Source organism: Topomyia yanbarensis, chromosome 1, assembly GCF_030247195.1.
Source record: "Topomyia yanbarensis strain Yona2022 chromosome 1, ASM3024719v1, whole genome shotgun sequence".
Lineage (NCBI taxonomy): Eukaryota > Metazoa > Arthropoda > Insecta > Diptera > Culicidae > Topomyia > Topomyia yanbarensis.
In genome coordinates this window covers 40,417,224-40,434,783 of record NC_080670.1, presented here as the reverse complement: position 1 = coordinate 40,434,783, position 17,560 = coordinate 40,417,224, and the positions used below count along the sequence as shown (strand labels likewise).

General features: G+C 37.0%; 1 long non-coding RNA gene across 1 annotated transcript; it reads right to left on the bottom strand.

Moving 5' to 3' along the window:
- Positions 1–4,899: 4,899 nt before the first annotated feature.
- LOC131676298 (uncharacterized) lies at positions 4,900–5,862 on the bottom strand. The gene is made up of 3 exons (XR_009303112.1): positions 5,465–5,862; positions 5,252–5,395; positions 4,900–5,191 (listed from the first exon to the last, which is right to left on the bottom strand). It is a non-coding gene; the product is annotated as an uncharacterized LOC131676298 (long non-coding RNA).
- Positions 5,863–17,560: the final 11,698 nt, after the last annotated feature.

Here is a 17,560-nt window from a genome sequence, read left to right as displayed (position 1 = left end):
AGCAGCGTGAACAGATATGTGAATAACAAGGACCACCAGAACAATATTAACCTCTAGCGCAAAAGTACAATGTAGTATACAAATCTTCAATATAGGATACACGGAAGGTATTGGAAATGGTAACTAAAATGAGTGTGATAGTATAATACTCGACAAACATATGATTACGGCCTAAAAGCCAACTGTCAAAATTCACTTTGACTGGAAATTCCGGACAAACCGTTACACGCCAATCACAGATGTTGGTAGTAAATGAAAGAGAAAAGTTTTCTCTTTCATAAACTGTTGTGAACTGTGTTCGACTAGTAACGGTTTGTCTGGAATTTCCCTTCAAATTGGATTTTGACAGTTGGCTTTTAGGCCGTAATCATATGTTTGTCGAGAATAGTTGAATTATAATGGTGGAATGTATCAGAAGTATTCCCAATATGGTGAGTATTATATGAATAGTTAGCAAATGGTTCCGAAGATTTCTGGAATGGTATTTATTTATACGGGATACCAATGAAAAAATTTAGAACCGTGTTCTATTCGTGTTTTAAATTGTGGAAAATTTAAAACAGAATAGTCGAGCTGTTTTAAATCTGATCCAAAAAAAGTGCTCGAAAAATAGAACTGCATCTCAGCATTGTGATCGATCTGTTTTACTCGGTGATGTATAATAGAACATCCCATATAGAATACATCAGCGTTGCGAACAGCCTAATTGGGGGTTTCTTTTCCTCCAGCTGTCATATCTAAAACTGTCAGCCAATTTAAACACTTGAATTAGCTCATCTAAAGTATTTCTAACGGTGTTAATGCTCTACGTTGCTGTTAAAACTTATTCCGGAGACGTATAATATCGGTTGGTCAAGTTCCATCATGCAAATAATACGAAAAGATAACAAACAATTCCTCCAGTTATGGCAGGTAGAAGAAAACAAATCGTTGAACACACTAATGCAGTTACAGATTGTCAAGTACTCTATATGGGAAACATTGGAGTGCGACCGAAACAAAAAACATTTGACGTTTGTTGCAGTTGCCTCACTGGCACTGATGCAAATTTGATGGGCGCGTAATTTAATGCACGGCCCGATGGTGCATGGCTGAAAAGTCGCAATGTGGATTAAAAAATATAATGTGGCTTAAAGAAATATATTGCGCATATTGGGTAAATCTTAAGATAAATAGCAATTTGAATTATGAATTGTTTCTTCTGATCATGTCAGAATCCACTTCACTGTTACATTTACAGAAAGTCAATTTAAAATCGTTATCAAGTTTTTTTGGTTGGAAATATTTGTCGTTACATTTAGAAAGTTGAAATCAATCGTTTTTTGTTTTAATCCAATAGGGATTAAATCAGATTATTACTGTGAATTAATATCTGAATCCTTCATTCATTTCCAAGAGCCAAACTATCGAGAAAACCTTTTTTAGTTTTTATTTTAGGACAATAATATATCCGAACCCATAAGACAAGTACAGTTGTGATTCGCTGGCTGGTCACTTTTTAACTTTCTAAATGCCAAAATCTCATGGTGAATTTACTTTGATAGTCAATCTGACAATGAAAGATGTTATCAGATGAATTTACACTACTGACGTCTTCTTTTGCGAGTTTTTGACATTTGTCAGTCGGTCCGACTAGCGAATAAAATTCATTACTTGAACAGAGGCTGTGGCCCAACCGGCGAACAGGGTGGCCAGATAGAATTCCTTAATATCGGTAGGGTCACTAAAAGTTTATCGGTAGTTATCGGTAGGCCAGGTTGTTGTCCCAAAAACGTAGTATTGACATAGAATTTTAAATTACTGACAACATAGATCTCTGACCAAATCCTAATAAGCTCCAACCCAAAAAATGAATGTTTTGTAGGATGTGTCCAAAATCGATAAAAATCGGTAGTTTTTGGTAGGAATAACAAAATATCGGTAGTTTTGCCTTGGTCGTCCGTGAATCGGTAGGGAAGACCAAAATCGGTAGGTCTGACCACCCTGCCGGCGAATCACGACTATACGACTTCCCTCTAAGAACGGTTGGTTTCAAAATCGTCCAATGAAGGACGTTCGTTGGACCAATTTGGACAACGTCCAAATAACCGTTCAACGAACGTCCATCATTGGACCCGTGTTGAACGATTTTGAAACAATTTTTTGGACGTCTCAGTGGGTTCCCTCTAAGAACGGTTGGTTTCAAAATCGTCCAATGAACACGCTTACCAGCCGTTACCTAATTTTGGGTAGAATCCTACCCAAAATGGACTAAAGTGCATCTCCTCACTTTTGGGTAACAAGCTTTGAACTTAAATTTTGAGTAGTGTGAGGACTACCCAAAGTTTGGGTTACAGATAACCCAAGCGTTGGGTACAGAGCGGGTAACCCAAAGTTTAAGTAACGATGAAATAATCCAAAATTTGAGTAACGAGCGGATAACCCAACATTTGAGTACTGAGCGGATAGCCCAAAATTTGAGTACTGAGCAGATAACCGAAAATTTGAGTACTGAGCAGATAACCCAAAATTTGAGTAAAGAGCGGATAACCCAAAGTTTGAGTACTGAGCGCATAACCCAAAATTTATAACGAGCGCATAACCCAAAATTTCTGTAACGTTCGGATAACCCAAAATTTAGGCTTCCAATATATATTATATGGATGCTTGGCATTCGCACTAAGAACAACCATCAATATGGGTATCATTTGAAAAGTAGCCATTCGTAGAAGCTGTAAATTGATTATTGGCGCCATTTTGAAATCCAAGATGGCGCCTTCCGGTTACCACAAAACACTTGAAACTACCATAAATATGGGTGTCATTTGAAAGGTATTGATTAGTTGAAAGCGAAAATTGATGATTGGTTCCATTTTGAAATCCAAAATGGCGGCTTCCGGTTACCACAAAACACTGAAAACCACCATCAATATGGCTATCATTTAAATAATAAATTAATAATTAGTAGAAGGCGAAAATTGATGATTGGCGCCATTTTTAAATCCAAGATGGCGGTTTCCGGTTACCACAAAACACTAAAAACCACCATCAATATGGGGGTCATTTGAAAGGTAGTAATTAGTAGAAGATAAAAATCGATGATTGGTGCCATTTTGAAATCCAAGATGGCGGCTTCCGGTTACCACAAAACACTGAAAACCACCATCACTATGATGGTCATTTGAAAGGTAGTAATTGTTAGAAGACGAAAATTGATGATTGACGCCATTTTGAAATCCAAGATGGCGGCTTCCTGTTACCATAAAACACTGAAAATCGTTTGAAAGGTAGTAATTAGTAGAAGGCAAAAATTGATGATTGGCGCCATTTTGAAAAAAATGATGATTGGCGCCATTCCAAGATGGCGGCTTCCCGTTACCACAAAACACTTAAAACCACCATCAATAGTGTAATTTGAAAGGTAGTAATTAGTAGAAGATAAAAATCGATTATTGGTACCATTTTGAAATCCAAGATGGCGGCTTCCGGTTACCACAAAACACTGAAAACCACCATCAATATGAGGGTCATTTGAAAGGTAGTAAGGGACCATTCATAAATTACGTAACGCTTTTAGGGGGGGGGGAGGGGGTACGACAAGTTGTGACAAGTTGTGACATAGGGGGGAGGGGGTGTTAACTAGATCGTTACGTAACATGTTTTCATCGAAGAAAAAAAATTTTTTCTTGGAATTTGTTACGTAACAGGGGAGGGGGGATGGAAAAATTTGTGACAATTTTTTACATAGGGGCAGGGGGGAGTCAATTTTGGGCAATTTTTGCGTTACGTAATTTATGAATGGTCCCTAATTGTTAGACGGCGAAAATTGATGATTGGCGCCATTTTGAAATCTAAGATGGCGGCTTCCTGTTACCATAAAACACTGAAAACCATCATCAATATGGGTGTCGTTTGAAAGTTAGTAATTGTTAGAAGGCGAAAATTGATGATTGGCGCCATTTTAAAATCCAAGATGGTGGCTTCCTGTTACCATAAAACACTGAAAATCACCATCAATATGGGTGTCATTTGAAAGGTAGTAATTAGCAGAAGATAAAAATCGATGATTGCTGCCATTTTAAAATCCAAGATGGCGCCTTCCGGTTACCACAAAACACTGAAAACCACCATCAATATGAGGGTCATTTGAAAGGTAGTAATTAGTAGAAAGTGAAAATTGATGATTGGCGTCATTTTGAAATCCAAGATGGCGGCTGGTAACAAAACACTTCAATATGGGTGGTTACCCCTCAGGTTTAAGAACAATTATTCACTAGTGGTCTATCCCCCATACGCTTGCTCATATGTCAGTGGCGCCATAATTGCAAATGTGGCCACAGTCCCAACTACAAATATATTTGAAATGAATTAATCATCACCAAAAAACAAAAAAAAATGAATGCACAATTAAAATACTTGTCTCTTAGACAGCCAAAATTCTATATTATATTCCAGCCGGTATGACTAAAGTCAAATGGAATTGTAGTGGCTCGGAGCTCGGGTAAGCTACAGTCTTGTTCAAATGTTCCGTATTGCTCGATGTATCTGAAGTCAATAACCGAGATGACGTTGTTTCACCGGTGTTGACTATTGGAAGCCTCAGTTTGACATGACTGAATAGTTTCCTGCAAAAAATGTTATTATATATACGTTATACCACGACCGATCATCTTAACCATACCTGAAGTCACCACGCAGATGCGAGGTCATCTAAACGCAACCAAGGCCCATAGCAACAGGTGGAATATCGAAACAAGCCACGCGGCTCGCTACCAACGAGGCAGCACGTCGAAGCTACGTGAACGGAATCGAACGACAGCAAGGAGTGCAGAGGCAGCAGAAATAATCTATAAAAAGTGGTAGAAATTAAATTAGTCTTATGGCGCTTTCGTTTTTTCGACTACACTGGTGTAGTGCTGAGTCAAAAACGAAAACGCCATTAGTTTATCTTCCAGTGTATCCATAAGTAATAGTGAATAAATGTCGTTTCCACGCCCACGATAACAACTTATATCACATGCAAAACTGTTCTTATTTACTTACCAAATATTTTGAAGAGAAAAATTTCTTCAACTATTTAGCTAAAAGCAACAAACTGCAGAGCGAAAATACACATCTCTGATCTCTTATAAAAAACGGGTGGTGGAGCAAATGCAGCAGCTGGTCGCTGTTTTCCGTTCGTTGGCAACAAAAAGTGCAACTCGATCATCATCTACAAAACGAAACGTGTCAGATTTTTAATGTTTAGTTTGTGTAATTTTGCAACATTTACCCTTTAGATAGATTTAATAGGTGTTTGAAACAAGACGACCTAAAATGCACGGAATGAATTCTTCGATGCCACACGCCATAGTCTTTAGATTCGAAGTCACAGAACCGAATCAATTTTTCAACCCTGGGGTTATTGATGACAATGCTTTAAATATACGATTCGATTAATAGAATTAAATTACAGGACTAGATTAAAAATAATAAATATCCTTACATATCCAACTGCTCCGGACAACGATGCGAGGATACCAAAATTTGTTTATATTTCATTAACCGTATCCAGGCCTGCGTTGACGATTTTCGTTTTCTCAGTTTTCTCAAAACACTCAAAAGAAATATCAAACTGGGACGTCATCAAGTGGTAAGTGCGGTCAAATCTGAAGGGACATGAGCCACTAATTATAAAAGTGTAAAATGTGCCACTATTTGCTACAACTTATTCATACGACTTACGTTTTGCCTTTCTCAATAGAAAACTGCTCTGAAAACCGTCTTTTAAACGGAGACCCGGAGGCCCGAGTGACATACCATTCGATACAATCCGTCAATTCTGTGTGTGTATGTGACCGCAATCTCACTCACTTTTCTCAGAGATGGGTGAACCGATTTTCATAAACTTAGTCTCAAATGAAAGGTACAACATTCCTATAGGCTGCTATTGAATTTATAATGGATCCGACTTCCGGTTCCGGAATTGCAGAGTGAAGAGTACGATTAGCCAGACAATGTCGATTTTCAAAATTCTGTAATGAATGTATAAAGGTGAAAACTTTTTCAAAATGGTGCCACATCTACTTAGATTTGTAGTACTAGGTCACTAACAGCCATTAAAAGTCTCTTTGGACACATTGGCCACCATCGTCGGTTCCGGAAGCCCCGGCGGAAGTATCCAAATTCAGAATTACAGTCTCATTTGTTTCCCGAAGATTCGACCAAACTTGGTCTAAAATGAAAGGTGTTTTATCCCCGTAAATGGCTATTAAATTTCATCTCGATCCGATTTCCGATTCCAGAGTTATGGGTTGTGGGGTGCGGTCACTAAGCAAAATCTGTTTCAAATCGAATATGCTAGGGGAATTGACCATTAGAAGGTAGAAATTGAGCAGCTTCTAGCGCTGCGAGGGAAGCTCCTATCTTTATGAAAAAAGATTTCGTGTTTCTTAACCTCACTGTTTTCAAGGAAAAATAGTTTTGAAACCCTGCATGCACTAGAAAAACTTTGGACATGAAAGGGTTAAAAGCAATAGATAGATGATTTGAAAAAAGGAAGAGCGTCAGTACGACGATTTCCATTTCACCGTATGCTAGTTTACGAAATGGATGATTCTAGAAACATAATTTTCGAAGTACTTAGAAATATAGGGAAGACCCGATATTATCAGCCACCGCCCGGTCAGCGTGGCAAGCAGAAAGTTAGCAAAAGTTGAACAAAGCGAAATTGATGCTGACAGAGTTTCTGCGAGCATTTTGCGCGATTTGTGCGAGAATTCTGGCAACGAATTCGCTCAAATGCAACAACCGTTTCTGACAGAAGCGGTTAAACCAACGGATGCTGCTCGCTTTTATCCAGAATCGAGCCAGAAATGTACGACCAAGATCTCTGTACGGTTCCTGCCACATCTTTGTCAGATGTTTTGCTCGATTCATGCTAAATTCTACCAGGTAAGAATTGCCAGGATCTTTACACAGTTTATATCCGAGTTATGCCAGGGTTTAGCTCGGTTCCTGTCAAAATTTGCCAGAAAACGCGAGCGAAACCGAGTTCATCCTAGCTGAACTAACCCGACAGGATACGCGCAGAAATCTGACAGGGCTGCCAAACTTGTGCCTGATTCAGTCTACCCCCAATTTTGTCAGTGTATTGACCCCATTCTGTCACCTCTCGCATGAAAATTCGTTTGATTGGCTCTATCAAACAAACCAAGGCAATCGTCTTAGATTTCAAAATGGCGCCAATCGTCGATTTTTGGCTTCTACTAATCAATACCTTTCAAATGACAACCATATTGATAATGGTTTTTGATGTTTTGTGGTAACCGGAAGCCGCCATCTTGGATTTCAAATGGCTCCAATCGTCAATTTTCGCCTTCTACTAATTACTACCTTTCCAATGAAATCCATATTAATGGTGATTTACGGTGTTTTGTGATAACCGAAAGCGGCCATCTTGGTTTTCCAAATGGAACCAATCATCAATTTTCGCCTTCTTCTAATAACTACCTTTCGAATGACACCCATATTGGTGGTGATTTTCAGTGTTTTGTGGCAACCGGAAGCCGCCATCTTGGATTTCAGAAGGGCGCCAATCATTAATTTTTGCCTTCTACTAAACACTACATATTAATTGACACCCATATTGATGATGGTTTTCAATGTTTTGTAGTAACCGGAAGCCGCCATCATTGAACTCAAAATGGCGCCAATTATCAATTTTTGCCATCTACTAATTACTACCTTTCAAATGACACCCATGCTGATGGTGGTTTTCAGTGTTTTGTGATAATCGGAATCCACCATCTTAGATTTTTAAATGGCTCCAACCATCATTTTTTGCCTTCTACTAAACACTACCTTTCAAATGACACCTATATTAACGGTGGTTTTAAGTGTTTGTTGTAACCAGAAGCCGCCATCTTGAATTTCAAAAAAACGCCTATCATCAATTTACGTCATTCAGAAACTTCCCAACTGCCATTATCCAAAAGGAAATGTTACCCGAAAATTCAAAAAAAATCTGAAAGTAAACGCAACACTTTTTGGTTCTAATCACCTACATTTTTTAGGTGAGAATTTGGTCACTTTTTTCCATCTTACGGTGACCGTCGTCACTCAAAATAATTATTGGAATCGCTCTGCCACGTGACTTCTGTCACCTTGGGTGACTATAGTCACCTAAGTGACTGCGATGATCGCTTTTTCGCTCTCACCTCACCAAACTAGGTGAGGTGACGCGTCATAACGGTGAGAATACATTATTCTTTTTTTGAATTTTAACCTTTTTTCATTAAACCTTTAGTAACATTGGAACCTTTGTTATTTTCAATCATTTGCTATATTCGACCTTTTATCATTCAACATTTCGTCGCATCTTTTAGAATTACCCCGTTTACTAAATTCACACCGCTTGAGGTTTTTGCCTGCTTTTGATCAATAGACTCGAATTAGAATTGTTGCAGCCTGGAACATTTGGTATGTAATTGCCAAACTGTATCACTTTGTAGCTGCTATTGTTACTCATTACTTTAACCTGCGTGTGTCAGGGGCAACAAATGTCAATCTAATGGGCCCATCATATGTAAGAGCGAGAAAATAATTAATCACCGCTAGCCGCTGCCTTTGCCCTCTAGTAGTTATATTCTATTTTAATTCTAGCGATATGCATTTCAGATATTTCCAAAAAATATGAATCATCAACGTCCCATCATGAGTTCAATGTGTCTTTCGAGGTCCGATGAGGTTTCGGAATGATGCGGTGGCCGCTATTTAAATGATATGAGCAACTCAACATGAACCCACAATCAAAAAATAAACAACGTTTCAGTACTCACCGACTCATGTTTAGATCCAGCGCTAATTGCTTTATCCTAAGTTTCTAGGCTGAGATAAATTAATCATTAATTTTAATTGAAATTATTGCATTACGCATTATAATTACCATTCTTTTCCAGAGCCCCTTCATGCAATTTTATTCACAGCAATAACAATGCCTGTCAAAAACATTACCTACTACTTTGTTTGAAATGGGCTACCCAAAATATAAGTACAAAGCGATGGACTTGAATTTGAGTTGACGTCATTATTCAATTCTTACCCAGCACGAAGTTCACAGCGACCAACTCAAATTATGGGTAATCGCCATGTTCAAATTTCTACCTAATTTTGGGTTGCCCATGTATAAACTTCCCAGTGAGCAAATTTAACCCAAAAAATAAGTAACTTTCATTTTCAGTGAAGGACGTTCGTTGGACCAATTTGGACAACGTCCAAATAACCGTTCAACGAGCGTCCATCGTTGGACCCGTGTTGAACGATTTTGAAACAATTTTTTGGACGTCTCAGTGGGTTGCTGCTTGCCGGGCCCATATTATTGGCTCGAATCAAAACTCGTCGAAATGTAGCCACATTGGTTGGTGGACACAAAATAAAATTGGCAACGCTAGCAAAATGTAAACACAAATGAACACTCCGGATCCTATCGTCAATTGGCATTTCGACGAGTATTCGAGCCAATAAAATGGGCCCCACACGGAGAAAAAGAAAAATACTAAATAGCATAAACTTTATGCAAAAACCATATTCGGTCTATTCACCCATCGGGATGCATAAACTGGGTAATATGCTATCATAGCATAATGTATTTTTATTCTCGGAATGCTTATTGATATTTTATTCTAACAATGCATAAAATAGGATTAACCAACGGTAGATTAGTTTTTTAATGCATTTTTTGTTTTCTATACATTTTATCCTGTGAATTGAAATGAAATAAAAAGAGTAAAACAATTTTATCAAATATTCTCTCAATTTCATTCTAATTGTCGTCTATAATTGTAATGATAATTTACTATATGCATTAACGGTATAGTTACATACTAAGCGAAACATTTGAATGAAATTGATAGAGCATTTAACAAAATCGCCTATCATACATATTCGATTTTAATGTTTATTACAAGGATTTTATAAGATTTTATAGTATCCACGCACAACTTTCACATGTATGGGGATTCCCATAGAATACCTACAGTAGCAGTAGTTTATCATTTGTTCTTACATGTTTTAGTTCCAGATCATAGGAGCTAAGTGGTGACACTAAAAATCTTTCAAATATGCGACGAATATTCTAAGGTTTCTAAGACCTGATCATTATGGGATCACCTAAATCTAATTTTACATGTTAGTAGCTGACTTAATTTTTGCAAAAAGATTATTTACACTGCTAAGTCTACTATTTGAGTGCAATCCATAGATTAGGTCAAAAAACTCCAAAACTTTCTTAGCCTTTCCTGGTACTTCGAAATTGAAAACTTTATATGCCTTAATAAGTAAATCTAAAGCCTCAACGAACATAAATCCACAATCAAAAGCCGTCCTCAAAACAACAATATAATACTTATTTTCGGCGAAGGCCATTGTTGAACATAGGATATACGGTGGCTCCCCTGGGACATGTTCAAGGAAATGATCGATGTCGGTTCCCGGTTGCAGCCATCTAACAAATACTGAAGCGAATTCTTCGAGAGGTGGTAATCCTGATGGTTCCGCTTTGCGAATATTGCCTTGCGATGTTAGTTCGGACATCACCTTCAGCAATGCTTGAATCGAGGCTGTTGGAAATAAGAAAATGTTAATTGTTGGAACAGTGTCTATTGTGTTTTATTATTATTACTACATGTATTACTACATATTTTCTGTGTTTAGGGATGACTTAATGTCATTTCACACATATTATAAATGATGTTTGTAAGTTATAAATGTTATAAATGATGTTTGTAAGTTGTAAGCAACTTAGCAACTATCAAATTTCTAATTCTGACGATCAAATAATATTAAATATTTAACCCTCAAAAAGGCAACCGGGTCTAAGAGGCCCGGCACGTTACAATTTTTTAGTTACAAAAAAATGTGTATGCAGTATAAGCTTGGGCATGGAAATTTTGATAAGTAGCTTTGAAATCTATAACAAAAATAAAGAATTGTGAAATTTTCATCTATGGAGTTTTGCGCAGCTATGTTTGAATTTTTTATATGCACAAAAAGGCAAGCCGGGTCTGGCAGGCCCGGTGTGCATGCAATACTAGGCTACTACTACTACTAGGAATACCACGGGTTTTATACATTAATATTTATCTGAAAAAAACATTTGGATGAGTTCATCGTCATATTAGCAGGAATTTTTTCATGTTTTGATTGATTTTATCTTTTTACCTTTTCTTTTAAGAAAAAAATCTTGAAAGTTTGAGCGAATTCTATACATTTCTTTTATAAGAAATGTAGAAATAGCATACGATAATGACGTGTGTCATATTTTTTTGGGTAAATACTTTTATTTCACTCACTGTGGTCTACTTGACAATTATTTGGATACAACATAACCTAACTCTGTCGTTATTGTCTATTTGTTGTCTATTCTTTCTGTTATAGTTTTCGTAATAATTCAAATTGTAGGATCTAAAAACAACAAAAAATTGAAATGGCTATAAGACGATATGCCCATGTTTTCAATCGTCTCAAAGAATCTGAAGTAATGGAAGAAATTTGAGCAAATTCAACAGCAGACGATTCCGAAACTGATTTGCAAAGCGAGGAAGAAGATGTGAATGATATTGCTTCCGATGATGAATTTGATGTAGAAAAATATGAATATGTACTCCGGTTATGCATCAGAAGAAATTGATAGCAACCCAGAAACATTTATTGGTCGTGTTCAAACGAAATGGAGCTTAGAACCAATCGACAGTCGACGTGATCTTCCGAGTACTACCCTTTTGGAAAAAAAATTGAGCTTTTTACATTCATCGCCTTATACGCTGAAATCGGGATTTACTGCGTGTTCGTACTCATCATCCTGTAATTCCGGAACCGGAAGTCGGATCAATTAGAAATTCAACAGCAGCCAATGGGAATGCTGTACCTTTCATTTGAAACCAAGTTTGTAAAAATCGGAAAAGAATTCGCTGAGAGATAGGTATGACATTATCTTAGGAACTTGGTAAGTTCCCCCGGGGCATCAAGAACCGCCATAGCTGGCCAATGTGGTCGAAGTACCCTCGGTGGGTCATTAATGATCTAGACATGCAAAGCCAAGTAATGTTGCACATATTTTAATATATATTGCATCATTTGGACATCATGGTGGTATCAGTTTCTATGGAAATTTGCTGTGTGATTGTACTCTTCAACACCTAACTCCAGAACCAAAAGTCGGATCAATAAAAAAAAATCAATAGCGACCGATGGGAAGGCTGCACCTTTCATTTGAGACTAAATTTGTACAAATCGGTCCAGCTACCTCAGAGAAAAATCGGTGAGATTGTTTGCCACATGCATACATCCATACATACATACATACATACACACACATACAGACATTTTACGATTTCGATGAACTGAGTCGAATGGTATAAGAGATTTGGCCCTGCGGGTCTCGGTTAAAAAGTCGAAATTTCGACCGATTGCATAACCTTTCTATATGAGAACGGCAAAAAAGGAGCTTGAATTTAGACGGGCCTTAGAGGCCCGGCTTGCCCTTTAATGTTAGGATTTTAGCTTGCCTTCACAAGGGTTAAAGGTAAAAATGTATTCTACACTGCAACTACAGCCATAGCCATTTTGCCTTTTAACATTTGGCCTGTGTTAAGCCAAAGAGGACCAAGCGCCATTTTGAGGTACTTTATCTAAAATCGCTCCAGCATCCAATGTAGCACCAGGAACTCTAATATCTGTTATGTTTTGGGAACCCAAATAGCAAACGAAAGCAAGCCAGTGTTCTTTAACTTTCTATGTAAATGATAAGTTATCGAAAAATTAATTTTGGTACGAAAAATACACGAAATTATGGCGCTTAGCTCGGTTTGGCTTAACGCAGGCCATTTATCTGTCGATCCAACTAACAAACCAAGTTAGATAACTTAGTCGAGCCCATAGCGTAGCGAATGAATCGCAGCTGTATTTAAATAATGTTTTGTTATGAGCGATTGCACAATATTTTTTTTGTATGTTGACTAAAGATATTTGAATTCAATTAATTAAAAAAATATAGCAATTAATTATACATTAATTATAAAATTAATTTAACAAGCTGGACTTAGCGTCACGCAATTAACAACATTTAAATGATAATTATTTAGGTGACGCTAATTTTTCATCAGTCAAGTCTAGTTAGCATTTAATTGTACTTACGACAAGCTATCTCATTGTAAGAATGATCGAGCATCATGCAGAACGACGAAATTGAAGAAATTGTTCCAATAGCGTTTCTGTTTGGATACATTCGATCAAACTCATCATCGATCTGAAAAAAAGCAATCAATAATATAATAAGGAAAACTCTGCGTAACGAAAGGGGTCCATAAAATGCTCTTGCAAAGTAATGGTGAGTATTATCATTATGATACCATGCCTCAGCAGGTGTGAGAATTCCATACATAACATCGAAGGAGCAATTTTCCGCTGACGTAGCATTTGGCGATAGGGTAATGTTTTGGACACCAGATGGGAGACATTCTGGTAATCTCTTTCACTGTCGAATGCGGATAGTTCATCAATTGCTTGCAATTCATCTTCATTCAATTCTGGAGCTGCCTGTCGCTTACGTCGAACAGTTTTAGGAGCATTGTTCTGTTGATTTCGAACCCAATTTTGAATGTATCCTGTGTGTTCTCCATTGCTACGACCGCTGTGTTTCCAAAAAAAGTCAGCCTACAAATAACATTAGCAATAGACGTTAGTAACGAATGATATAATGGAAACTTTCCCTAAAAACCTAATTTATCGATTTATCGATAGCATACCACCAAGCATTTTTCTTGTACATACTCAAAAACGTTACACACACATGTATATACATTTAGACTGGCAACAATTTTGACTTTCTTACGGAACACTGCTAATTCGAATGGTAATTGGTAATGATAACCATATGCAAAATATGACCTTTTTCCGATAGCTCTAGTCCACCCACAAGAGGTTTCATGTTTCTATAGTAATATATATGGAAACTCGGAAATAAAAACTTAAATTCCAATAAAAAATTCCATAATAACTCTACGTACCTTAAAGCTTACGGTCGCGTAGTTTATTTTATAGCGAATAGCTTTGTTGAAGATCGCATATTGATTGGAGGTTCCCCTAAAAAATTATTTAACTTTGAAGACCAACCAATTTTTTTTGAAATTTCCTTTTCTAAGCATGTGCGAGAAAGAAAGGCAACATATAATTTTATATGAGAGTATCTTTATACTGCAAAACCGGATCAATTTGCAGTCTTCGGCAATGTTGATCCTTACACCTTAAGCTATATATCTACCGATTTTGGGATGCACAAGATGATACTGGCATTATGTACTGAATTTATTGTTTCAATTGCCTAGTTTTCATATATTTTCTCATACAAACTTGAATACTCTTGTGAGTGAACTAGAGCTATCGGAAAAAGGTCATATTTTGCATATGATTATCAATACCAATTACCATTCGAATTAGCACCGTTCCGAAAAAAGACAAAATTATATATATATATATATATATATATATATATATATATATATATATATATATATATATATATATATATATATATATATATATATATATATATATATATATATATATATATATATATATATATATATATATATATATATATATATATATATATATATATATATATATATATATATATATATATATATATATATAACGTTTGTAAAATCATCGAAGATACTAAATTTGTGGAACGGAAAATGCCATTATTCATAAATTTCCCCACTTTTGGAAGGTGGTTTTCTCGTTATTAATTCTATAACGTTTTCGTCTCAAATCGACGCATTCCCAAAATAAAAATATTTTCAGCAAATGTTGGAAGTAATGCAATTTTTCGATGCTTTTCATGTCTATCAAATCAGGTTCATTAATATTTGTTTATTTGACACAGTTCTGTTCGCTCGCTCAATAGAGCTGTGAGTCTTTTCTGTATTTACAGTACTGCTTACTGAATTTGTTATTACGAGTGAAGATATTCTTTCTCTTAGAGAATCCATTTGCCGATTCGCCATGTGCTACTTGAGGGTCAGTAAGTCCGCTTTCTATTCACCTACCATACTCGTCATCGCTGATGATGTTTTGGGGACACTATTGTATGTTTTTGTTTGTCCGTTGGTCTTACGGGTCTTGTTTGTCATCTGTTTGTTTGCTGGCAGTACTGTGTGTTGGTTTAGAGGAACCAGACTCAGTCTTTATGGAGCAAGTATTCGTTGCTGCCTGAACAGCGCCTACTATTCATACGACGGGTTGTGATATAATTAAAAATATTAAAGAGTGTAGGCTAAATTTGAGTGCAGCACAAGATCTTCAATGGTGTGCCATTCGATTTTATAACTGGCACGTAGGAATCTGTCTACCTGAATCACGTAGTATCAGGTGTAACAAGTTTACCTTTTTCCGTATTTTGTAATTGGTTCACTGGAGGTACGCGACGCTAAGTTGTGTAGCCGTACCTCTATCTTATCAGCTATTAACTCTATAACGTTTTTGTTTCAAATCGACGCATTCCCAAAATAAAAATATTTTCAGCAAATGTTGGAAGTTATGCAATTTTTCGATGAACAGTTCTAAGTTTCATAGACATTAAAGCAATCCCAGTTTCGCTTCTTATTAAAAAATTACCCCAATCCATATTGCAGTAAACCCTTTCAAAACTGAACTCAATATGATAGGAAATTATGATTATGATTGATTTCAGAACACTGGAATGAATTTCTATTGGAATGTTTTTAGGCAGGCGTTTTATATTGATGTTATTAGACAACTGTGAGATCAAGACCAATAGATCAGTTACAGATCAGGATCGCATTCCCACAATTTTTCAAAGGTCCTCATGATGTTTCAAACAATAGGTTATCAATGTACCGATCAGATAATTATTGTAATATTGAATTAAATCAGGCAGCATCAAAATTTTTTTAACTTCAATCCAATTTTTTTGGGTATTGGGGGGAAGGGGGTGTGGTTAAATCCCAAAGCATCCTCTTGGCTACACCACTGCTTAGAGTTATTTATTTCGCTTTTCATTTTTCGAGATATGTTTCAGATCTATCCGATGGTTATAAGTCAAAAGGTTCGCGCAAATGAATTTTTTGCACCGATAAGTGATCAAGTTCCATCTAGACAACTTGGAATTGTTCGGTAGTTATTCTAGCGGTTGTAGATAGAAAAATGAAATGCGAAATTCGCTTTATCGAAATAATATTTGGCTCATTTAAATGGATTATTATTGAACAATAAATAGGCGACAAAGGGAAATCCAGAAACAACAAGTCATAACTTTTAAAGTATTTGAAATATGTATTTGATGACTTCAGTAAAGTTATTCGCAAAAGTAAAAGCTACAAATTTGCTAAAGGCATTATTTCAATAAAATCACTTCCGAGAAAATTCATGAAAATATCTCACTCTTAGGAGGTTTAATCAGTAAAATTACAATGCCAAAAGAAAGGGCATATCGTTTTTTTTTTCGAGAGTTGTCCTACTGGAGCTGTAGAGCTAGGTTCTCGGAAGGGCTCCCCGTCAGAATCACATACTACAATTTGCAGACGAGACAGACAATGTCGCCCACTAAAACACTGCATTAGGCCAATTGTAGCGGGCCGTGATTCTGAATGTGATATTCATTGTAAGGTTCAGGCACAGAGAACAGACATATAAGCTAAAACAAACTTTCCCGAAAAACCTGTGTAAACATTTAAATGAAAATACGTTGAAAATCACCATCGCATACAGGTTTGCATACGTGAATCACCATTGTATCCAAGTTTGCACACAGGTTCCGTATAGCGATTGCTGGCCGATCGAAGCGCCGACCAATGGCAAATTGCTACTCGCTGTTTCAAAGCGACAGTTTTATTTCTTACACAAGTTGAAAACTTAACTTGTATGTCAGTTATCAGTGGTTCAGGTATGTGCGGGCGTAGGGACTCGCGATCGCGTGTATCATCGCGAAAAGCTCGAGCATTTGTACGTTAACGTGTTCGATCGCGTGTGCGTTTGTATGTCGCGTGTGCGTTTGTATGCCGCGTGTGCTAACGTGTATGTAACTTCGCGTGTATGAATTCCATTCTATAACCGTGTGCCTTTCGCATATTCGCGTGTGTTCTTGGATAATCGCGCGCGGACCGTGAATCTAATACTTTATTTTTGGTGTACTGCTAAGAAGCTAAAAGAGTGTGAGATCCTCCATATCACTAGAGTGGACCTAAGTTTTTAGGACAGAGAGTAATGGTTTCAGGACGTGACAGATTCATGAGCGCGCGAAAACGGACGTTTGTAGGTTCGTGTTTGAGACTTTGTGAGTGCTAAAACGTTCACCTTATTATCGGGATGTTACTAAGTTTGCGCGATCGCGAACGTAGGTGTGCGTTGTTAATCGCGAAGGGCTTAAGCGTTCGTATGCTAACGTGTTTGTCACGTGTGCTCGCGTTCATGTGACTTCGCGTGTACAAGACTGGATTTTGTAACCGTGTGGCATTTCCTATATACGCGTGCGTTCTTGGATGGTCACGCGGACCTTCATTCTGATAGTTGATCTTTGGTG